Raw genomic sequence first — 24,579 nt, 5'->3', positions numbered from 1 at the left:
CTATTGAGTATGTTAATTTCAATCTGTAGCATTAAGGCTTTTTCCTTACCTAGGCAGTATAATTTGATTTATCCCCCCTTGAAATTACCACTCAGATTTGAATCCCTCTACTATGTCTCTAGAACCCTGGTTTCGTTTTGTCCTAGATGATCATAAAGTCCTCGTTATTGGGATATTCTTAATATTTTTTATTATAAAATATATATAACATAGAATTTACCATCTTAATCATTTTTAAGTTACAGTTCACTGGTATTAAATACATTTATAATGTTGTGCAACTGTCACCACTATCCGTCTTTATAACTCTTTTCATTTTGTGAAACTGAAACTCTGTACCCATTAAAACAGCATCCTCCCCCAAGCCCCTGTCAGCCACCATTCCACCTTCTCTCTCTTTGACTAACCTAAATAGTTCATATAAGGAATCAGACAGTACTTGTCTTTTTGGGACTGGCTAATGTCACTTAGCACAGTGTCCTCAAGGCTCATCCAAGTTATAGCATGTGTCAGAATTTCCTTCCTTTTTTTAAGACTAACATCTCATCATATGTATATACCACATTTTGCTTATCCATTTATCTATTGATGGACACTTGGTTTGCTTCCATGTCATTATCTGGACAGTCTTGTCAGTATAGTTCTTGTCAGTATATTCTCCTTGCTTTGGCCCATGGTTAAGCTCTTTTTTTTTTTTTTTGCTTTGCTATTGCACCATCTTCTTAAGATCCTACACTGGCTTTGTGTTTCCAGGATCCGTCATTCAGTCACGATGCTCTCAGCTCTGCCCCAGTGCACTTGCTGGCCCTTGGTTATAGCTTATATCTTGTAATGTTGAAGTTTACGTGTTTTGCCCATCTTCTCCGACCATGCGGGGAGCTCCTCAGGGCAGGGACTGGATTTCACTAAACTTCACAGTGCTAGCGCCCCCTGAGTGTCTGGGCCTGGGTGGTGGGTACCCAGTGACCACCACCTCGTTTCTTCTTTCTTGTTTGGGTGTTCTCGGCTGCTTTCCTCATTTCATATCTCACTTTGGACTCTTGCAGCTAAAATTAACACACATCAGCTATTGATTTGATGCTTGACCTTTTTAAAGCCTTCCTAAGCTTTCAAAATTTCTTCCTGAAATTCTGGATCCTTCACTGATGAAATGTCTCCTGAATTAGACGTAATTTTTACCCCAGCCTCCCTTGTGCCTAAATGTGGCATCTTTCGAGGCTGCCTTCACTTTTGTCTCAGTTTCTATGCCAGCCTATTGTAAACATAGGCTGTAATAGGTTTATTTAATGTAAGCAGTTTTGTAGTAGTCTCTGCTCTGTCCTATTTTATTTTGTTTTCAGTTGTTGCTTATCATGTGGTAATCACGAAAGCATTTGAATCCTTCTCAGGTGAGTAGTTATTTCGGTCCAGCTTCCTCAGGGTTGTGTCATGAGGCATTGATGAGGAGGACGGGCAGAGAAATATCTAACCCTCATGTCTCTTAGCTGAGAGAGATTTTTTTTTTAATTGTATTGCCCTTTAGAAATTTTGAAAGGGAGCTTTGATTCAGGTATAACTATCCTCCCGAAGTAAAACAAAAAGTACTGAAAAGTTGAAGTTTAAAGTTAGAAAGCACTGAGAATGAATCTGTGCCAGGGAGAGCTTATTGGAAGGCTACATTTGGGAATCTGTAGGATTGCGTTTAAGGCGAGGTAAAGGGCGTGTGTAAAGGGTTGGTCGGGGGCGGAGCTCCTTGAAAGGATTTATTAGGGCACCTGAGCAGTGGAGACCTTAAAAGTATTTGCAGGGCTTCCCTGGTGGCGCAGTGGTTGAGAATTTGCCTGCCAATGCAGGGGACACGGGTTCGAGCCCTGGTCTGGGAAGATCCCACATGCCACGGAACAACTAGGCCCGTGAGCCACAACTACTGAGCCTGCGCGTCTGGAGCCTGTGCTCCGCAACGAGAGGCCCCGATAATGAGAAGGCCCGCGCACCGCGATGAAGAGTGGCCGCCACTTGCCGCAACTAGAGAAAGCCCTCACACAGAAACGAAGACCCAACACAGCGATAAATAAATAAAATTAAAAAAAAAAAAGTGCATGAAAATCTGAGAAATTATGCGTATGTCTTTCAAAAAAAAAATACAGAATTGCTATCATTCTTCTAGTGACAAAATATTTAAAAAAAAAAAGTATTTGCAGAAATGATGTTAGAATCTTTAATTTTTAAATTAGAAATTTAGGAGTGGAATTTAGGAGTTAAAGGGGTTGAATACCAAGAGATTAGCTCAATAATTGCTATCTCTGAGTCAGATGTGGATGCTGCCCTTGGGGAGGTTACAGTCAGGGGGGAGCAAAGCTTTCCCCACTAGATTTTTTTAAAAAATAGATTTATTTATTCATTTATTTATTTTTGGCTGTGTTGGGTCTTCGTTGCTGCACGCAGGCTTTCTCTAGCTGCGGCAAGCAGGGGCTACTCTTCATTGTGGTGCACGGGCTTCTCATTGCGGTGGCTTCTCTTGTTGCGGAGCATGGGCTCTAGGCGCATGGGCTTCAGTAGGTGTGGCACGCAGGCTCAGTAGTTGTGGCTCGCGGGCTCTAGAGGGCAGGCTCAGTAGTTGTGGCGCACGGGCTTAGTTGCTCCACGGCATGTGGGATCTTCCCGGAGCAGGGCTCAAACCTGTGTCCCCTGCGTTGGCAGGCGGATTCTTAACCACTGCACCACCAGGGGAGTCCTTCCCTACTAGATTTTAATTACAGTAAGATGCTGAGTTTCATGTGATAGGATGGCAGATGTATTTCAGGCACCCAGAATAAGAATGTTTGAGTTGGGAGTCACCAGTGGTCACCATCGTTTTCACCATTATATTCTTCTTTTCATTATTTTCCCTCTTTGTCCCCAGAAATGACTACTCTGATTAATAGCTAAGAACTTTTGCTCAGTCTAAGATAATGGTATTAATAGTTCTTACTCATTAGGTACTTAACAATGAGTCCTGTGGAACCCAAACATTCCAGGTCAGGCCAAGGTGGAGGAAGCAGCAATGGAGACAGAGAAAGAACAGTCAGGAGGGAAGAGGAAAGCCAACAGGGAGTTCCTGCCAAGATCTTACGGATGGGGAGGCTGAGACTTTGAGTGGTTAAATGACACAGCTGTCTGCAGTTACGCCCTGAGGAGTAAGTGATGGAGTCCCCCTTCTTAAACACTGCTGCTTCCCAGGTTTACAGGTGTTTCCATACCCAGTTATAAATTTCACCCAAAAACAAAGAAATGTGACAGTTTAGTTTGTATAACTTTATCTTAGGTAGATGCCTAGCTCTCAGTACATGTTTTACATTTGTGGACTGAAAAAAAATGCACAACCTAAAAGTTGAGAATTTTGATTTATTTGGCAGACAAAACTGAGGATTTAAGCCCGGAAGACAGCCTCTCAAATAGCTTTGAGGGACTGCTCCAAAGGGTAAGAGAGGAATCAGGGTATATAGGGGTTTTTGCAACAAAAACCAGGTAGTTCGAACATCAAAGGATTACTGTTGATTAAAGAAAACCAGACACCTCGAGTTAATGAATTTAGCACTTTGTATGGGAGGATGCAAGAGTCTGGGCTCATTGACATCATTCCTTTGGTATGCACCTTAACCATCTACGGCCAATATCCTGCTTTTCTCCATCTGGAATCCCCTGCTTTTTTCCATTTGAGGGTGGCTGCAGTGGCTGCAGTGGCCGCTGGCTTGATGCCGGCAACATCCTTTGTTTACTGATACGGCAGGCGGTGTTTTTCGTCCACACACTTTATCTTAGCCAAAAGGCTGGGAAGTGATCAGTACATGTTTTAAATATTGAAAAATAGCTAATGGACTTTGATTAGTGGGTTTTAGATGCTTAGGGTACTCATGATCTGTGTTTGGGAATCTGGTCCAACCTTGCCATTTTACCTAAGGAGAGAAAGGACACCCTTATTGTTTAGGGACTTACCCAAGACCTCACTGGAGTGGACTTCAGTCTTTTGACTCCAGGGTCAAGTTTTTTTCACTGTACATGGCGTTTGGAACGCATTTTCTTTTATAGATAGTGTTGTAAATGGAAGTTAGGTAGAGTTGAAGTGAACACATAAGATGCTAAAAATGCCATCGTCAGAATCACTGGTGTAACCTCCACAGGGCCACATCCAGTGTCTTCATCCACCCTGACGTCCCAGCTGACCTTCTTGCTATGTTGTTAAGACTCCACTCTTTGTTGGCTTTCCTCCTCCTCTTGACTCTTCTTTCTCAGTCTCGCCTGCTGGCTTCTCCACCTTGGTCTGACCTGGAGTGTTGGGGTTCCACAGGGTTTACCACTAGACCCTCTTTTCTCCTTCATCTTCATTCTCTCCCTCACTGGCTCACCATTTTTTGTAGTTAACTCATCTTGATGTGGATGATTCTTAAATTAATACTTCTAGTCCAGACTTCTCCTCTGAGGTTCAGATTCACGTGTCCGGCTACTTACTTGACCTTGACATTTGGATGTTTCACAGACACTGCAAACTTAACATGCCAAATGGAACCTCTTCCGTAGGCCCTCTGGACCTGTTCATAGCACCCTGCTCCCCCATCCTGCTCTTCAGTTATTACCACCACCAACTGGGAATCATACATGATGATAATAGTAAGAGCTGACATTTATTGAGAATTTATTATGTGCCAGGTACTTCCTTACAGGCATTGCATGAATTAACTCAATCTATTTTGTTCTAACAGCAGTACCACAAGGTAGGTGACGGTAGTAGTAGTCGTAATGAGAATAGATGATTTAGCTCCTAGCGTATACCAGGCACTGTTGTAAGCGTGTTGTAAATACTGACTCATGGAATTCTCAAATCACTGAGGTCGATACTCTTACTATCCTTTGTTGACAGATAATGTCGGAAACTGAAACACAGAGAGATTCCGTTCTTCCTACCACACTCCAGGGCCCCCAGCTAGTACGTGTGGAGCTGGAAATACAGTCCGGCAGAGACAGAGCACGCGCACCGCGCTGGTGCTGTTTCTCACTGTGATTGCCCCCATTTCACAGACGGGAGGCAGTTCCTCCGTTCCCTCTCCCACATGCGGTGCGTCGGAATTTCTGTTGATCCCGTCCCCCACTCCTGTCTCCAGCTGTGCTCCCCTTCCTCTGCCTGGTGAGTGTTGCAGTTCAGCCGCTGTGGGCTCGCCCTGGACGGCGGCCACAGCCCCTGCCTGTGCTTTCTCCCCTGCAGGGCTCCTCCACACAGCAGCCGCGCTGGCCTGAGCCTGAAAGCCAGGACGCTTCCGCCCGCCGCGGAAAGCTCTGCAGGGGCTCCCGCTGTGCTCAGAAGTAGACGTGCGCTCCTTTCTGGGGCCCTCAGGGCCCCCTAGACCTGGTTTATGCCCCTGGTCTCCACTCCCCCCGCCCCCGCCCCAGTCTTTTTCGTGTCCTCCTGTCTGTCAGAGTCCTTGCTGCCTCTGGGCCCTGGCACGGCCTCCCCTTGGCTGGGAATCTCCCACCGGCCGCCGGCCTTGTCCGGCCTCGCTGCAGTCTCTCCCCAGGCCTGTCCTCCCCGCCGCTCCAGAGTTCTCGTCGGCTCGGCAGGCACGTATCACCCGTGGCCCTGACTTCCTTATCTCTGCCCTTTTGCTGCTGTTTCCCCATAAGGATGTAAGCTCCCTAAGGGCCTAGAGTGCAACAAGTGTTTGTTGAAAGAAAGAAACGCAGATTGAACTTTGGCTGCCTTAGAAAGCTGGCTTTTTCCGGGTGCAAGTGTGTCCTGAGCCCAGCAGAGCTGCCTCTCCCGGAGCCCGGGGCACAGCCCACCTCTCTCTGCAGCTGCTCGTGTGCTTCTGTCTCGGGGGGCGCAGGCGCCAGGGTCCCGACGTCCCACCAGCTTCCTCACGCACCCCAGGGTCTGAACCTTGTGGCACCACTGCTGCCAAAGCCTCGGGCACTTTGTGGCCGGGGGAAGGGAGCGAGGCGGGGGCTGTCACCAGGTGAGCTGGGCCTGCCTGCGACAGACCCCCGTCCCCCCGCTGCAGCTCGGGTTCTCCCACAGCCATGACCTCTCCTCGCTCTGTCTGGGTGCCCGCTCTGTCCCTCGGCAGCTCCAGGTCACTGTCCCTGGGGATTCTTCTAGAGCGACCTTAAATGTGCATGTCACTTTAGCGGCAAGTTCTTTGACTTTCTTTAGTAACTCATTCTCCCAGGATGGGGTCCAAGGAAATGTGCCTTTTGAGAATTCCTGTAGTTAAGCAAAAAGATGGAATTTGGGCTAATATTAGTAAACAGGCAGTAACTGTTAGCAAATTAATTACAGTCTTGCTTGTAGTTCTGTTGTGGAGGACAGTAAACGATCAGCTTGTCGAAAACCCTGTAACTTCCTAAGAACTGACATCCTGTGAGAGTACGGGATGCGGTGGGCCCCGGCAGGAGGTGTACGAGTGTGCCGGCATACGGACTCCCAGACCGGGGCACTCACATCTTCCTGAGCAGCAGTAGTGGCTGTAATGACCTGGGGAGACCCTTCCTCTGAAGCAACAAAAACGTGTTCTTAGTTGACAGTGGAAGAGTAAACACGACCCTGATTAATGACTGCTTCAGCTGTTCTCTGGTCCTGTGCTCACAATTTACAGAGGTAGCAGCCTTCGGGTCCCCTTCCCACAGCACTCTTTTGTTTTTAATTTGGAATAACTGGGAAGTGATGGGTGTAAAGCAGCACTTTCTCTGCACACGTCCCAAGGTGTTTCTCTTGTGCAAATAGGGCCTAAGCTGTTAGAATCTGCAAATGTTCTTTTGCCTGGCTCCTCCTGGTCCCGAATGTCACCTTTAACAGCCCCTCAGCCTGGGAGGGTCAGGGAAAGGAGACGGCTTCGTGGACGTTAAAGCGTGCGGGGGCAGGTACTGGTGTGTTAGCCCAAGTCCATTGTGGGGTGGCGTGACTTACGGACTTGCCTGCGTAGCAGTGATAATGCTTGACTTCACTTCGTCAGGATCATTTATTCAGAGTTCTGAACAATCCACTCACAAAGACTGTAACCGCCTAGAGTGTGGACTAACGGGGAAGTTTGCAGCAGGGCCACCAGAAGAGGGGACTGGCCTGGGCCACCCAGGCAGGAGCAGTCCTCCTCCTGGTCCTCTGCTGCCGCCGTCCTGGCCTGGGGGAGCTCAGGGCGGGCTGCGTAGGATCTTGTTTCTCCTGTCACGCTAGGCTCGGTGGCTCTGACCTCTTGGTGGCCTGGAGGGTAACTTCTGGCTTCTGTGTGGAAGCTGTTGCTGTGCACGTTGAGCATTAGGTCTCACACGGGACACCTCGGGATGCGTCTCGGCTGTGGCGCGTTCGCGGCAGTGACGCGCACATTCTGAAACCGCTCCCTCCTTCCGACAGAAGTGCCCGGTGTGTGGGCACCAGAAACATCCCTCATTTTCTTTTTCTGACAGCAGTAATCTTTGTGGGCTCTGTGGGGCATCTCAAGCTTGGCTTGAGGCAGCTCTGCTTTCTTCACTCAGACATCATCCTTTCAGCCCGTCTCCTAATTCCTGTAAGTCCCTCCACTTCCTTTATACTGGGGCCTTCTCAGCAAGAGGCAGAGGCAGCTGTGGGCTCCCTCCCTCTCCTGCTAAATTCATCATCACAGTTGTGGAGTGACAACTTCAGGGGATCTTAAATCTGCGGATTGTCAATCAAGTGGACTGCACTGTATTTGCTTTAGATGAAGTTCTGGGGGAAGGGTAGAGTCTGTTTTCACAGCTCCTTTCAGACTCTTCAAGGTGTCGAGTCTTGGTGGATGGTATAGTGAATTTTATTGACAATACAGCTTCATAAAGAAAGAGCCAGGTCCAGCCCCTGATCTCTCCCTTCAGTTGTTTTGATATAGTACATTTTGGAGTGTTTGGAGGGGGCAATGTAGAGTAAAGTATTGGGGTTTTTTTTGGCCTCTTGTTTTGAATGTAAAATGATTCAGCATTTCCAAAATATGTTTTTATTATTAGAACCAAAAGATAGTGTTTATGCTTATGTTGATTGAATTGATTGAAATGCTTAATTTTATGGACATATGCTTAACTCTTTGCTAGGATGTTACTTTGATAATACTTTTTGGCTGAGAAAATTTTTACATCATGGGTTTAGAAGAACAGTTGCTCTGATAGGAGTGAAAATTTCTTTTGATCATTTTACCTATTTTATTTTATTTTTTAATAGATGCCAGTAAGTGTTTATTTTATCCTGATTTTTTTCCCCCCTTTAAACATCTAATTGAACAAATACTTCTGGAGGGTCTACACTCTACAGGACACTGTGTTAGGTGATACAGACCCAAGTCACAGTCTCTGTATTAGGGAGTCGTGTAGGTGAGGTTTAGCCTTCCTTTACACAGACCCTGGGAGGGGGTGTGGTCCAGAAGACTGGGCATAGTTTTTAATAATGTAGAACAATTAATAATTGTTCAGAGTTTAAGTCTTGTGTTTGTTTTCTACCATCTAGTTGAAACTTTAATAAGATACTGTTAAATTTACACATAAACTGCTTTAGTATATATCCATGCTTTAGCTCAGGTATGAAAGAAGATGTTCTTTTCCTTTCTCTGTTATAATCTAATTTTTTTTAAATTAATTAATTAATTAATTAATTTTTGGCTGTGTTGGGTCTTCGTTTCTGTGCAAGGGCTTTCTCCAGTTGCGGCGAGCGGGGGCCACTCTTCATCGCGGTGCGCAGGCTTCTCTCTGTCGCGGCCTCTCCCGTTGCGGAGCACGGGCTCCAGACGCGCAGGCTCAGTAGTTGTGGCTCACGGGCCTAGCCGCTTCGCGGCATGTGGGATCTTCCCGGACCAGGACACGAACCTGTGTCCCCTGCATTGGCAGGCGGATTCCTAACCACTGTGCCACCAGGGAAGCCCTAATCTTTTTTTAAGTTTATTTTTCTATTTTCTTCTTAAAAATATTTATTTATTTAATTAATTAATTTATTTTATTTTTGGCTGCGTCAGGTCTTAGCTGCGGCACACAGGATCTTTGTTGCGGCATGCAGGATCTTTCGTTGTGGCTTGTGAGCTCTTCGTTGCAGCGCGTGAGCTTCTCTCTAGTTGTGGCGTGCAGGTTTTCTCTCTCTAGTTGTGGCACGCGGGCTCCAGAGCACGTGGGCTCTGTAGTTGTGGCACGCGGGCGTAGTTGCCCCGTGGCACGTGGGATCTTAGTTCCCCAACCAGGGATCGAACCTGTGTCCCCTGCATTGGAAGGCAGGTTCTTTACCATTGGACCACCAGGGAAGTCCCTGTTATAATCTAATCTTAATGTCGTGGGAAGATAATAATACAGAGTTTGGTACTAATACGTTTAGAAAATGCTTCCTAGCCTAAGTATATGATATTCTGTATGCATCAGTGAGGAAAGTCTTTATTTAATATATGGCTCAAACTATGGAAAAATAAGTTTCAAATGACTTCATCAGTATTTAACTTCAGATAATTATGTTAAAAAAGGGAAGAAACAAAGACTCTCCCTCTCCCAGCCCAGTCATTTGACACTAGCGTAACTGGGACAGTGTCCCTGGCCTGTTCCTCCCCCTGCCCCTGCAGTGGTATGGGCTGCCCTGTGTTCCTGCTGAGACGTACAGCAAGTAGACCTCTTCGTTCTCTTCCAAAAAGTTCTCAGATGCAGCAGACAACTGTGAACACTGGATACTTGCTTGGCTTGGAATTAGCATGTGAACCTCTCTACCTAGAAAGTCATTCTCTAGAACATAGGGCTGTTGCTTCAAAACGGTGTTTGAAATTAGGAGATACCTCTTTATGAGCACGCTGAATATTGAGGCATTAACCGTGTGGGTAGACAGGAGATGCATCACGGTAGATGTAAGGGTTTGGCTTGCTCAGTAACTGGGGAGTCAAAATGGATAATTCAGTAAGTGAGAAAATGGCATATTTAAAAAATATATTCTCTCTTCATTTCCTTTTATAGATCATCTTCAATGTTTGTTGTTGAGAGGTATGCCTTGGTGTGAATTTTAATTAGAACTGTGGTACAACATTAATCTTGTGGTAGCAAGCCCAATGTGTTTTGAATACATTTAAAAAAAGGAACGGTTATACATTATAAAATGAATAATTGAAGCCATGCCAAGTGCATGGTACTATGCTTTTATGCCATTGTATCTTTTTTTTTTTTTGGTATTGCTTTTTTATTTTTAATACTTTCCACTGGTCATTTAGTACCTTATCCTCCCTGGTTATTTAACATTTGTTCATTTTCCTTCACCAGGAACCCATTTTCTTAGCTTCTTGGAGTAAGTGGCTGCCTGAACGTGGATTTTATTTTTACAGTGAAGATTAGTTTCTTACAGAAATTCTTCAGTGAGATTAAAAACTGCTTCACACCAAAGGAGAAAACCATGGTCAGGAAGAGTCCCTGCACTATTTGATCTCCCCTTCAAATGGCTGCCTCAGTGTCTCTGTAGCTGGGAAAACTGCTTCACACCAAAGGAGAAAACCATGGTCAGGAAGAGTCCCTGCACGATTTGATTTCCCCCTTAAATGGCTGCCTCAGTGCCTCTGTAGCTAGGAAAGCTCTTGGCACAGTGCCTGCTGGCTGCGGGCACAGAGCTGAGAGCCCAGCTGCCCAGTGGCCCTAGTCGGGTGATTCTGTATTTGAGTTCCCGAGCCATTATCGGGTTTGCAGGAGACAGTCTTACATTCTAATGCTATTTGAAAGGTGCATTCTTACCGTGCAGTACACATTTTAACCATTTAAATTGGGAGAGGGAAACACTGTCATTTGTCATCTAAATTAGAAAGTCAGGGATGTGTTTTATTCATAGTTTCTTCACTGCTTAGCACAGAGGCTGGGGTGTAAGGTGCTCAAGTTGTCGACTGAAAAGAAATGCACAGCCTAGAAGAAGTTGAGAATTATGTATTATTCGGCTGATTTTCTGAGGGCTTAAGCCAGAAGACAGCCTCTCAGATTGCTCTGAGGAGCTGCTCCCAAGGGTATGGGAGGAGCCGGAATATATAGGGGTTTGTGCAACAAAAACCAAGTAGTGGGAACATCAAAATACTAGTGTTATTTAAAGAAAACCAGACATCTCAAATTAATGAATTTAGCACTTTTCTATGTATGGGAAAGTACAAGAGTCTGGGCTCATTGAAATCATTCCTTTGATATGCACCTTAGCTATCTGGGGCCAGTATCCATCCTGAGTTCCCTCAGGACTCACTGTGGGAAGTGGGGGAAAAGGGGGAGCCTGTAGTGGCCGATGGCTTGATGGCTGCAACATCCTTTGTTTGCTGATATGACATGCGGCATTCTTAGTCCGCAGGTGTTTGTTCAGTGAACTAATAGAGGGATAGATGTATGGATAAATAAATTTAGTTGTTATATTCTTAAAATATTTTATTTAGGAAGAAGTAGCAGATATCTTATGTTACATCTGAGAAAAAAGAGCCACTTTGAATCCTTCGTGCTCCCAAGTTTTTGGGTGAGTGGCTGGGAGGGATATGAACATCTCATAGGGCCTGGTAGAGCTAGCTGCCTCCGCTTGGGAATGTTCTGGGAAGGATATTCAAAAAGGCAGGAGAAAGAAACGGAATCTCCTCATTAGTTTCCATGCATTTTACTGGTATCTGAGAGAGTTAATTCAGACTTTGGGCTCCCTGGGCTGAAGTCCTTGCTTTAATATCCTTATTTACAGAACCAACCTAAATAATGGGGTCTTTTTTTTCCCATCCTGGCGTTTAATCCTTCCATCAGCGCAAAGGGATGAGGCACTGAAGTGGCAGCACTTCACAGGTGACAGAGGGAAGGGGGGAGATGGAGTGTGAGCCTTAGGGCCCTTATCTTAATTTGCAACTAGTCTGATTAAGAGTCATGCTTTTGTTTACGGTTTCCTTTGCTGTGCAAAAGCTTTTAAGTTTCATTAGGTCCCATTTGTTTATTTTTGTTTTTATTTCCCTTTCTCTAGGAGGTGGTACAAAAAGGATCTTGCTGTGGTTTATGTCATAGAGTGTTCTGCCTATGTTTTCCTCTAAGAGTTTTATAGTGTCTGGCCTTACATTGAGGTCTTTAATCCATTTTGAGTTTATTTTTGTGTACGGTGTTAGGGAGTGTTCTAATTACATGTAGCTGTCCTGTTTTCCCAGCACCACTTATTGAAGAGGCTGTCTTTTCTCCATTGTATATTCTTGCCTCCTTTATCAAAAATAAGGTGACCATATGTGCGTGGTACCCTCAGAATGGGAGAAAATATTTGCAAATGAAGCAAAGGACAAAGGATTAATCTCCAAAATTTACAAGGAGCTCACGCAGCTCAATATCAAAAAAAAAAAACCCAATCCAAAAATAGGCAGAAGACCTAAAGAGACATTTCTCCAAAGAAGATACACAGATTGCCAACAAACACATGAAAGGATGCTCAACATCACTAATCATTAGAGAAATGCAAATCAAAACTACAGTGAGGTATATCACTTTACACCAGTCAGGATGGCCATATCAAAAAGTCTACAAACAATAAATGCTGGAGAGGGTGTGGAGAAAAGGGAACCCTCCTGCACTGTTGGTGGGAATGTAAATTGATACAGCCACTATGGAGAACAGTATGGAGGTTCCTTAAAAAACTAAAAACAGAACTACCATATGACCCAGCAATCCCACTACTGGGCATATACCCTGAGAAAACCATAATTCAAAAAGAGTCATGTACCATAATGTTCATTGCAGCTCTGTTTACAATAGCCAGGACATGGAAGCACTAAGTGTCCACCAACAGATGAATGGATAAAGAAGATGTGGCACATATATACAATGGAATATTACTCAGCCATAAAAAGAAACGAAATAGAGTTACTTGTAGTGAGGTGGATGGACCTAGAATCTGTCATACAGAGTGAAGTAAGTCAGAAAGAGAAAAACAAATACCGTATGCTAACACATATATATGGAATCTAAAAAAAAAGGGTTCTGATGAACCTAGGGGCAGGACAGGAATAAAGGCGCAGACGTAGAGAATGGACTTGAGGACACGGGGAGCGGGAAGGGTAAGCTGGGACGAAGTGAGAGAGTGGCATGGACATATATACACTACCAAATGTAAAATAGATAGCTAGTGGGAAGCAGCCACATAGCACAGGGAGATCAGCTCGGTGCTTTGTGACCACCTAGAGGGGTGGGATAGGGAGGGTGGGAGGGAGATGCAAGAGGGGGGAGATGTGGGGATAGGTGTATACATATAGCTGATTCACTTTGTTATACAACAGAAACTAACACACCATTGTAAAGCAGTTATACTCCAATAAAGATGTTTTAAAAAAAAAAAGTCATGCTTTTTAGGAAGACTGGGACGGGCGCGTTCTGTGTTCACCTCATAGCACATTTCAGACCACAGTACCCTAGCCCTCAAAAAACTGCCTTTACCTATTAACGTTAAGTTTTTATTCATGTTTCACTATAGGAAATAATTGTAAATCCTCTTCTACATTTGTGTGAGATTGTTACAGACATTATCTTTTCCATCATCTGATGGCCATTCTGTAGTGCTTTGATATTGAAATTTTTTCAGAATACAGTAATAGGGAAAATGTTTCTTTCCTGGGTAATAGTTTCCTCATTTCTGATAAGATTTACGTAAGCCATCCTGAGTCTCCTTCTGCCCTGGTTGCAGGCATACTTAAGGCCAAGATTTTTGTGCTCAGTGTTGACATTTTTTCTGTCTCCTTTATCTTAACTTTTTTCTTTTAAAACTGTTTTAAGGTGATAAATAATCTTATTTTATTTTGTATGCACTTTTTATCAGGTGCTTTAAATTCTTTCTGGAGAGATTTGTGCTTTTAATAGACTCATTAAAATAACGGTGCATGTTTATTATTCATTAAGCACTTGCTTTGAGTTTACGCTTGTTGTGCTACAGCCTTCTTTTCCTGCTAACTCCAGTCGACTTTTCTTTCTTGTTTAGTCCTGGGCCAGGCTTAGTATCTCCATATTTAGGTATACTAGTACTATTTTATTTAAGATCTTAAGGTTGTGGTATAAGAACTTGAAGGAAAAAGAACTGATCTGTTTCTTCTGAAAGCTTAAGCTTTTGATAAATGACTCTGAATCCCTTCTGAGAACCTGGGTGATATAAATCATTGCCTGAACCCAAGACTTATGTTCATTATCTCCAGCTGTGATTATTGCCCTTAATTGAAATGCGGTTTAAGGGAAGATTTGGATCATTATCCTGTTTCCTGCTCCCGAGTGTCTTCTCTTTTGTTTGAAGTGATGCTGTTTTCTGGGAAGAAGGGTTACTACAGTTGATTAGAGAGCATCGTAGTGGAGATTTAAATTCTGCACTTCATTTTCTCATGTTTTATTTGCACACTTACTCAACCTATGAATTAACTGAATTTTCCCTGACACTTTTCATTCTTGTTAGTGTTACTGTAACAACGCCTGTGGGAAGCAGGTATCTGGATCCTATAGGGACACAGATGCTTTCCTTGATGAACCCCATTTCATATCAACTTTTTCTCAGTTTTGAATTCTTTCAGCTATTTCATATACAGAACATTATATTATGTGAAAAGCTACAGAGTTGTGTGCCTGTAAGTGCTAAGATGTAGTGGTGTGACACTGGATCTTTATCCAGCTTCTTTGAGCTTCCTTTTGCTAATTATGACTATCTCCCATGTATGGTTATTACAAAAAAAGAAATAATAAAAAAATCTTGAAGCATTATGCTTGAGTACATTCAGTAATAATTAAATTAAAATAATAAGCATTTCCAAGCCCTTGGTGATGGCCCACTTATTCCCCAATCTTTATAACCAAATTCCTGTGTAAAACAGCACCTTAATATGGAACGTGGCAAGGTTTGGCTTGTGCCGTGAATCTTATGATTTCACAGTAGCATAACACGACTGATAATTTGTTTCCAATAATGGAACATCCACTTCATTTATTGCATTTCCTGTACATGAGGTTTCCTATGCCATATCTCCTACTTGAATTGATTTAACTTTGGATCTGTGTGCTTGTCTTGAATTTTTTTGATAAGTTATATATACACACCATAGAGTTATGTTCCTAGATTGTCCTTTTCAACTGGTGGAAGTACCGGTAAAGATAAACATTGTTTTCTTTTTCTTCCAGTCATCCTTCAGAACTAATTTCTGAAGTTCACAGTGGTCTCCTTATCATTATGAAGTAAACGCCTGCGTTTTGTCTTCTGCCCTCCAGGTCTCTGCGCCACACCCTGGGTCCTGCTCTTCCCCAGCCAGCCCTAGCTACCTCTCACGGGGGCTTGCGCGCGTTTCCTTTGCCTGCTCTGGACATATCCTGCTTTGACTGCTCACCTGGTTTCAGCTCTTGCTCACCTTAGGGATGATTTCTAAACCCACGTTGGAAGGTGGTAGGTGGTAGTGTGTGAACCCCTCCTGGAAATGGAAGCTGACCAGATGTTATGGAAACCTTCCTGCTAGAAACACTTCCACTAGAAATACTGGAGAAAATAAAACAAACACCCTTTTATTATCTTTATTATAAGAAAGTGAGAAACCCACAGGTGGGGAAAAAGATAAAGAGGAGTGAACGTTTCTAAGAGAGAGTGTCTAAAACCAGAGTGGGACATGACAGTGAGGGGACTTCTGCTGATTCTGGGGACCTAGATTTCAGGGAGACGGTTTCATCTGAACCTCTTGGAAGGGCTAGGCTGGGAGTATGCGTGGGGTGGGAACATCCATTAGCGAAGGGAGGAGGTGTCTTCTTAGCTTTAAAAAAGTAGTCTCTTTTGAATCTTGTTGGATTTGGGATTTGAATTTATGCCACCTGCATGGTCTGGAAAACCCCAAGATGGGAAGCTCATCTCAGTGCATCTGGGTTGGAAGTGCCCAAGGGCTTGGCAGAAGTAAACACAAATCCCCTCTGGAAGAATGCCACCCTCAACCCACTGATTAAGAGCTCTGAAATACGGACAAACAACAAAAACTAGATGTATAAGGAAATGAGCCACCATAAGGGAAGTCACCTTGGAGCCCATTGCGATGTGCCGTTTGTTCATCCATCCATTCCTCACATTTTATCTATCGGTCATTGTATACTAGGTGCGCTTCTCAGTGCTGAGGTTATAACAGCAAAATATTCTGTGGGGAAGTGGGTATTGCTGTTGACCCGAGGCTTTGGTACGTTTGCCCCAGAGTCCTGCCCACTTCAGGTTTCTGAGTCACTTCCAGGAAACTGGTGCTTTTTCGTCCCCAGTTTGAAGACCTTTATTTTACAAGTGAAAAAACTGAGACCACTGTGGTTAAGTAACCTGCCCAAGATATGAACCTCAGTTTCCTTGTCTGTAGAATGGGGATAATACCTACCTCTTGGGTGCTATCATGATGAAAGGTTAACCTACACGTCACCTGCCACAAATACGCCTATTCTTCCTTTTCTGTGCCACTGATAGTCACAGATGGTATGGACTCAGTTCTCCTGACTTTCAGGCTAAATGCTTTTTTACTACTGGTTCGACTCCATGAGATCTTAGACTGTTGAAGCCCATACAGAGTCCCACACTTTCACCCTTAATTGTTCTCTGATTATTTCATGTTTGTGAGTTTGCTTCCATTAGTTAGACTGTGAACTGTTTAAGGTCAGGGACCAGATCTTGTATTTTTATATTAATTTTGTATTATCTAGTCTCGGGCTGGTTACTTGGTAGAGGTTTTATAATATTTGTTTATTGTTGCTTGATTAAGCATGTAATGCCATTGTTATGAGGAAATGAAAATATTTCTGTCCAAAGAAGTTATTACGGTCATAATGTGAGAGTTTTGGCAAAGTAAGAAAATACTTTCGCTGGCTGTTTATGATGTAGACATCTGTATTTTGCTCTCTATCCCTGACGGATAAGATGATTCCCACCTGCCTTCCTGCTGCAGTGTCCTTTTGAGTCCAAGACTACTCATTCATTCAGGGCCAGGCACGTGTGTAAGTCCTGCTCACCAATCTCGGACTCTCTGTGTATTGGAAATTATTGAGTACCCCACAGCCATTTCTGTGTAGTCCTAAGCACATGTTTAAGATTGGAAATGTGTCCACTTGTATGGGCACTGGGCCATCAGTCAGCTCTGGTCCCCTGCCTTCCTGCCCTGCCCTCTGCCCCAGGACACAGCCTTGATGGACAGTCGGGCGTGCTCTCTGTGTCTGCCCTGTCCATCTGTTGGCTGCGGGTCAGGCATTCCTGCTCACCGTTGGAACCAAGAAGGGATCACTTGGAAGTTATCCCTCCCATAGAACCCGACTGAGGCTGGGCAATAGCCAGGACTCTGTTCTCTTTCAGCTGCTGGCTGCATTTCAGCGATCCATTTGAGCGCTGCCCCCCCCCCACTTTTTTTTTTTTAATTCATTTATTTATTTATTTATTGGCTGCGTTGGGTCTTCATTGCTGCACACGGGCTTCCTCTAGTTGTGGTGAGCGGGGGCTACGCTTTGTTGCAGTGCGCGGGCTTCTCATTGCGGTGGCTTCTCTTGTTGCGGAGCACGGGCTCTAGGCACACGGGCTTCAGTAGTTGTGGCACGTGGGCTCAGTAGTTGTGGCGCACGGGCTCTAGGGCGCAGGCTCAGTAGTTGTGGCACACGGGCTTAGTTGTTCCGCGGCATGTGGGTTCTTCCCAGACCAGGGCTCGAACCCGTGTCCCCTGCATTGGCAGGTGGATTGTTAACCACTGCGCCACCAGGTTGCCTTTTAATTTTTTTTCCTGTACTCTCCATATCTGGTTTTGGTATCAAAGTATAATAGCCTCATAGAATTAGTTGTGGGTGTTACCACTTTTTCTCTTCTCTGGATGAGTTTGTGTAATACTGCAGCGGTCTCTTCCTTGAATGTTGGTGGAACTTATCGGGAAAATATCTGGACTTGATGTTTTCTTTGTGGGATGATTTTAAAGTACTGAGTCATTTTCTTTAATGTTTATGGCACAGCTTAGACTTCGATCTTTCTTCTTGAACTACTTTAATTAAATTATGTGTCCTAGGGATTTGTTCATTTCATATGTTATCGAATATTTAAGCGTTCAGTTGTTGATGGTATTCTTTTATCTTTTTAATCTTCACTGTATCTATAGTTTTACCCCCCTTCTCATTCCCAGTGTTGTTTATTTGTGCTTCCTTTTTCTTCATCTGTCTAGCCAGAGGTTTGTGTCTCTCATTACTTTTTTTGAAGGGTCAACCATTTGATTTTGCTTAGCCTCTCTAATGTTATTTTTTCTCTTTTATGAATTTCTCTTCTTATCTTTATTATCTCCTTCACTGTCCTTTGGTTTATGCTGTACTTTTAAAATGAACATTTATTTCCTTAATTTGTAACATTTTTTCTTTTCTATTATAAGCATTTAAGGAAATAAATTTCCCACAAAACACTGCTTTTTCTGTAGATGACAAGTTTTGGTATGTAGTATTTTAATTCACATTGAGTATTTTACATTTTCCATTATAATTTCTTCTTTGTTTTATAAGTTATTTAGAAATGTGTTTGTTTAAAATTTTCCAATATATAGTTTTATGATCATATTTGTGTAATTACTTTTAGGGTTTTTTTTTTTTTTTTTTGGCTGCATTGGGTCTTTGTTGCTGCGTGCGGGCTCTCTCTTAGTTGGGTCTTAGTTGTGGCGAGTGGGGGTTACTCTTAGTTGCGGTGCGCAGGCTTCTCATTGCGGTGGCCTCTCTTGTTGCGGAGCATGGGCCCTAGGTGCGTGGGCTTCAGTAGGTGTGGCCTGTGGGCTCAGTAGTTGTAGCACACGGGCTTAGTTGCTCCGTGGCATGTGGGATCTTCCCAGACCAGGGCTTGAACCTGTGTCCCCTGCATTGGCAGGTGGATTTTTAACCACTGTGCCACCAGGGAAGCCCTGTGTAATTGCTTTTAACTTATTAGCTTTGTAGTCATATTTCTTTGACACTTATTCTTTTTTTTTTTTTTTTCTAAAGGGGACTTAATCAGTGAAGGCAGTTTACAAGTAGAGGGGGTTTTTTTTGTTTTGTTTTTTTAAATTAATTTATTTATTTTTGGCTGTGTTGGGTCTTCGTTTCTGTGCGAGGGCTTTCTCTAGTTGTGGCAAGTGGGGACCACTCTTCATCGCGGTGCGCGGGCCTCTCACAGTCGCGGCCTCTCTTGTTGCGGAGCACAGGCTCCAGACGCGCAGGCTCAGTAATCATGGCTCACGGGCCCAGCCGCTCTGCGGCATGTGGGATCTTCCCAGACCAGGGCTCGAACCCGTGTCCCCTGCATTGGCAGGCAGATTCTCAACAACTGCGCCACCAGGGAAGCCCAGACACTTATTCTTTAAAATATGTTGAGACTCAACTTTACACGGTAATTTTTTTTAATGTTCTTTTGTGCTTGAGAAGAATATGCATTCTCTGAATAGGATACAAGATTCTGTATTCGTTCATTAATACCAAGTTTGTTAATTGTGACGTTAACATCTTCTAAATGTTTACTTTTTTTTTCCCCAGCTTGATTTATAAGTAATTGAGGGAGCTGATTGAACTCTTGTATTTTGATGGTGGATAACTGATTTCTCCCCATCACTTTTTGCTTTGTGTATTTCAAGGTTATTTCATACTGAGTTTTATCAGGTGAGAGTTGTGATGTGCACCCGGTGAATAGAACTGTTGATCACTCTGTGGCTAGCTCTCTTTGCTCCATGTTAACTACTTTTGCCTTAAAATGTATTTTGTTTGATATTAATAGAGTAACCCTAGCTTTCTTTTCATTTCTGTATACATAGCATATCTTCTTTTTAAAATCCTTTTATTTTCTTTTTTTAAAATTATTATTATTATTTTTTAACATCTTTATTGGAGTATAATTGCTTTACAATGGTGTGTTAGTTTCTGCTTTATAACAAAGTGAATCAGTTATACATATACATATGTCCCCATATCTCTTCCCACTTGCATCTCCCTCCCTCCCACCCTCCCTATCCCACCCCTCTTGGTGGTCACAAAGCACCGAGCTGATCTCCCTGTGCTCTGCGGCTGCTTCCCACTAGCTATCTATTTTACGTTTGGTAGTGTATATATGTCCATCCCACTCTCTCACTTTAAAATTCTTTTATTTTCATTCTTAACTTGATCTTAGGTTTTGGGTATGTCTCTTGTGAAAGCATTTAACTGTTTTTCTGGGTTTTTTCCCCTTTGGTGTAATCTGATACTCTTTGAACTGGCAAGACTAGGTCTTTTAATCATTGATGTGTTGTGATGACTAATATATTTGCATGTAACTTCTATCTCTTGTTTTCAGTTATTCTGCCTTTTGTTTCTTTTTCCTCTTTTCCCAGGACTGATTTGAATGCACTCCCACCTCCTCCATTTTTTCTGTCTTGTGACTGGGATGTTGTATACTTTATTTCTGGTCTTTCAGAGATTGCCCTTTACAATTCACCATGCTTACCTAAGCTAATCAAGTGTAAAGTTAACTAGTGTTTTAACTTTCTGAACATTATAAGGGCCTTAGGGTATAGCTCTGATCATTCTTCTTTTCACCAAATTGTCTTTTTTTTTCTTTTTTTAGTTTTCTATTTCCCCCTTCAAATAGACACAGGTCAGTGGTTAATCACAGGGGCTAGAAACCTACAGCCTATTTAAACCCCAGCTCTGCCACCTACCAGATGAGTAAAGTTGGGCAAAGTGCTTAACTTCCCTGTGCCTCAGTTTCCTCATCTGTAAAGTATGGACAGTAAAAGGACTTTTCTCCTGAGGCCAGGGGTTTTGAAGGAGAAATGCAGTACCTGTGGAGCATTTAGAACTGTATCTGGTGGTTAGCAGGTGCTGTGTGAGTGTCTGCTATTATTGTTCTTTTTTGAAAAGACAGTGTTTAATTTTACCTATGTGTTTAACAATTTCTTTTTTTCATAGTTTCTTCTTCTATCTTAGACTTTCCTTCTGAGTCATTCTCCTACCTGAAGAATATTCTTTAGAAGTTCTTTTGTGAGTTCAGCTGGTTTTAAAATTTAGCTTTTGCCCTTTTTAATTATCTTTGTTATTTAACTCTTAATTCTTGAAAGACAGTTTTTCTGGGTATATAATTCTGTTACATATCCAGAATAGAATTCTGTATTTTCTGTCAGTGCTTTGAAGATCTTAGTTCATTGATCTCTGCCATTGTTGCTGTTGAGATGTCTGCTCTCAGTCTGTCATTGCTCTGTAAGTCCCTGTCTATTTGGCTTTGTGTTTTGCTAAAATGTACTCAGGTGTGGATTTCTTTTTTATTTATCTGCCTTGGTGTGTGTGTGTGTGTATATATATGTGTGTGTGTGTGTGTGTGTGTGTGTGTGTGTGTGTGTGTGTTTGTGTGTGTGTGTGTGTAGTGCTTCTTGTATCTGTGAATCTTTCATCAGTTCTGGCAAATTCTGTCATTATGTCTTCAGATATTTTCCATTTTCTTTGTACTATCCTTTTGGAATTCCACTTAAATCTGTCCTCCTTTTCTCTTAATCTTTCCTTTATATTTATATCTCCTTGTTCCTCTGTACTACAGAAGCTTTCATGGGAGATTTCTTGAGCTGTTAGATCCAGTTCATTAATTGCTTTTTTGGCTGATGTCTCATATATTGCATTCTGTTTTAGTGATTAGGCTTTCCTTTTGGCTCTCTCTGGTCAATTTAGATAGTGTCTTATTGCTTGCTTTTTTATTCCTTTAAACATTTAACTAATTATTTTATTTCTTCCTTCCTAATCTGGTGAGTTTAACTGTATCGTTACGGATTTTCTGCCTGTTGGATCTGTCCATTTCTGATAGAGGGGTGTTGAAGACTCCAACTATGATAGTGGACTCATCTCTTTTTCCTTTCAGTGCCGTCACTTTTTGCCTCACGTAATTTGATGCTCTCTTGTTAGGTACATATGCATTAAGGAGTATTATGTCTTCTTGGGGAATTGACTCCTTTATCATTATGTAATGCCATTATCCCTGATAGTGTTCCTTATTCTGAAGTCTGCTGTGTCTGAAATTAATATAGGTTCTCCTACTTTCTTTTGTATTTGTGTTAGCTTGGTATATCTTTCTCAGTAGATGTAGCTTTTAATCTATATGTGTCTTTATATTTAAAGTTGGTTTCTTGTAGACAGCATATAGTTGGGTCTTGTGTGATCCACTCTGACAATCCCTGTCTTTTATTTGGTGCTTTTAGACCACTGATAGTCACCCTGATTATTGGTATAGTTGGGTTAATATTCACCATGTTTATTACTGTTTTCTATTTGTTGCTCTTGTTCTTTGATCCTGGTTTTGTTTTTTTTTTTTTTTTTTTTTTGGTCTTTCACTCCTTTTCTGCTTTCTGTGGTTTTATTTATTTATTTATTTATTTTTGGCTGTGTTGGGTCCTTGTTGCTGTGCGCGGGCTTTCTCTAGTTGTGGCGAGCGGGGGCTACTCTTCGTTGCGGTGCACGGGCTTCTCATTGTCGTGGCTTCTCTTGTTGCGGAGCACAGGATCTAGGCGCATGGGCTTCAGTAGTTGTGGCACGTGGGCTCAGTAGTTGTGGCTTGTGGGCTCTAGAGCTCAGGCTCAGTAGTTGGTGGCGCATGGGCTTAGTTGCTCTGTGGCATGTGGGATCTTCCTGGGCCAGGGGTCGAACCCTTGTCCCTTGCGTTGGCAGGCAGATTCTTAACCACCGCGCCACCAGGGAAGCCCCTTTCTGTGGTTTTAATCATGCATTTTATGTGATTCCATTTTCTGTCCCCTCTTAGCATACTTCTTTTCTCATTATTTTCAGTGGTTGCCCTAGAGTTTGCCATGTACATTTACAACTAATTCAAGTCCGCTTTAAAGTAACATACTGCTTCGCAGATAGTGTAAGTACCTTATAATAATAAAATAATGCTAATTCTTCCCTCCTATCCCTTATATCATTGCTGTCATTCTTTTCACTTATAAATAAGCATACATAAGCATACAGGTAGCACACACATATATAATTGAATACATCATTGGTATTATTATAATATTTGAATAAACTGTTTCTGTTAGATCAAGAATAAGAAAAATAAGTTTTTATTTTACTTTCACTATTCCTTCTTTGATGCTCTTCCTTTTGTAAATCTGGGTTTCTGACCTGTATCATTTTCCTTCTCTCTAAGGAACTTTTTTTTAACATTACTTTTAAGGTATGTTTACTGTTGGCAAATGTCCTCAGTTTTTGTTTGAGAAAGTCTTTATTTGTCTTTCATTTTTGAGGGGTAATTATACAGGGTATAGAATTCTAGGTTGGTGGCTTTTTCCTCAACACTTTAAACATTTCATTCCATTCTCTTCTTGTTTGCGTGGTTTCTGATGAGAAGTTAGATGTAATTTTTTTCTTTCCTCCTCTATATTTAAGGTGTTTTTTCCGTCTGGCTTCTTTCAGGACTTTTTTTTTTTTCTTTATATTTGATAGTCTGTAGTTTGAAAATGATGCCTGTGTATGTTTTTTTTTTGGAATTTATCCTGCTTGGTGTTCTCTGAGCTTCCTGCATGTGTGTTTTATTGTCTGACAGTAATTTGGGGGAAAATCAGTCATTAATGTTTCAAACATTTCTTCTGTTCCTTTCTGTCTTTCTTCTCTTTCTACTATTCCTATTACATGTATGTTACGGTTTGGTAGTTGTCCCTTAGTTCTTGGATATTTTGTTTTTTTCTGTTTGCTTTTCAGTTTTGGAGGTTTCTGCTGAGGTATCCTCAAGGCCGGAGATTCTTACTTCAGCCATGTCCAGTCTACTAAGAAGTCCGTCAAAGGCATTCTTCATTTTTGTTAGTGTTTTTGATCTCTAGTATTTCTTTTTGGTTCTTTCTTAGAACTTCCATCTCTCTGCTTCCGTTGCTGTATGTTCTTTCACTCTGTCTGCTTTATCCATTAGAGCCCTTAGCATATTCATCATAGCCCTTTCAAATTCCTGGTCTGATAATTCCAACATCTCTGCCATTTCTCAGTCTTGATATGATGCTTGCTCTGTCTGTTTAAACTGTGTTTTCTGCCTTTTTAGTATGTCTTGTAAGTCTTTCTTTATAGCTGGACATGATGTACTGGTTAAAAGGAACTGCTGTAAGTGCGCCTTTAGTAATGTGGTGGTAAGGTGTGGGGTTGGGGGAAGCGTTCTATAGTCCTGTGATTACGTCTCAGCTGTGTGTGTGTGTGTGTGAACATAGGTTTTTTTTTTATTGTGAAAAATGTATAACATGAAACGTACCATCTTAACCATTTCTAAGTGTACAATTCCATAATGTTAAATATATTCACACTGTTTTACGACCAATCTCCAGAACTTCATCTTGTAAGACCAAAACTCTGTACCTGTTAAACAATGACTCCCCATTCCTCCCACCCCATAACTCCTGGCAATGACTGTTCTCTGTTTCTATGGATTTGACTACTTCTAGATACGTCAGATAAATGGAGTACACAATGTTTGTCTTTTTGTGACTGGCTTATTTCACTTAGTGTAATGTTCTCAGTGTTCATCCACGTTGTAGTGTGTGTCAGAATTTCTTTCCTTTTTAGGGCCAAATAATGTGCTTTTGTATGTATGTACCACATTTTGTTTATTTATTCATCTGATGATGGGCACTTGCTTTGCTTCCACCTTTTGGCAGTTGTAAATAATGTTGCTGTGAACATTGG

The 24,579-nt window shown here is 42.4% G+C and overlaps 1 protein-coding gene across 4 annotated transcripts in view; it reads left to right on the top strand.

The window, feature by feature from the left end:
* Positions 1-24,579, top strand: part of TULP4 (TUB like protein 4) — a 237,301-nt gene that overhangs the window by 21,183 nt on the left and 191,539 nt on the right. Inside the window, exons 1-2 of one of the 4 annotated variants that reach the window (XM_057527693.1) lie at positions 22,736-22,777; positions 23,614-23,711. The exons of 2 other annotated variants lie outside the window; for them this stretch is intronic. The gene's annotated coding sequence lies outside the window, so the exon portion shown is untranslated. Of the gene's footprint in view, positions 1-22,735; positions 22,778-23,613; positions 23,712-24,579 lie in introns of those variants that run through there. One more of the 4 variants, XM_057527694.1, reaches the window with a different exon arrangement.

The sequence above is a fragment of the Balaenoptera acutorostrata genome, chromosome 14 (assembly GCF_949987535.1).
Source record: "Balaenoptera acutorostrata chromosome 14, mBalAcu1.1, whole genome shotgun sequence".
Taxonomy (NCBI): domain Eukaryota; kingdom Metazoa; phylum Chordata; class Mammalia; order Artiodactyla; family Balaenopteridae; genus Balaenoptera; species Balaenoptera acutorostrata.
This window is presented reverse-complemented; position numbering and strand designations above follow the sequence as displayed.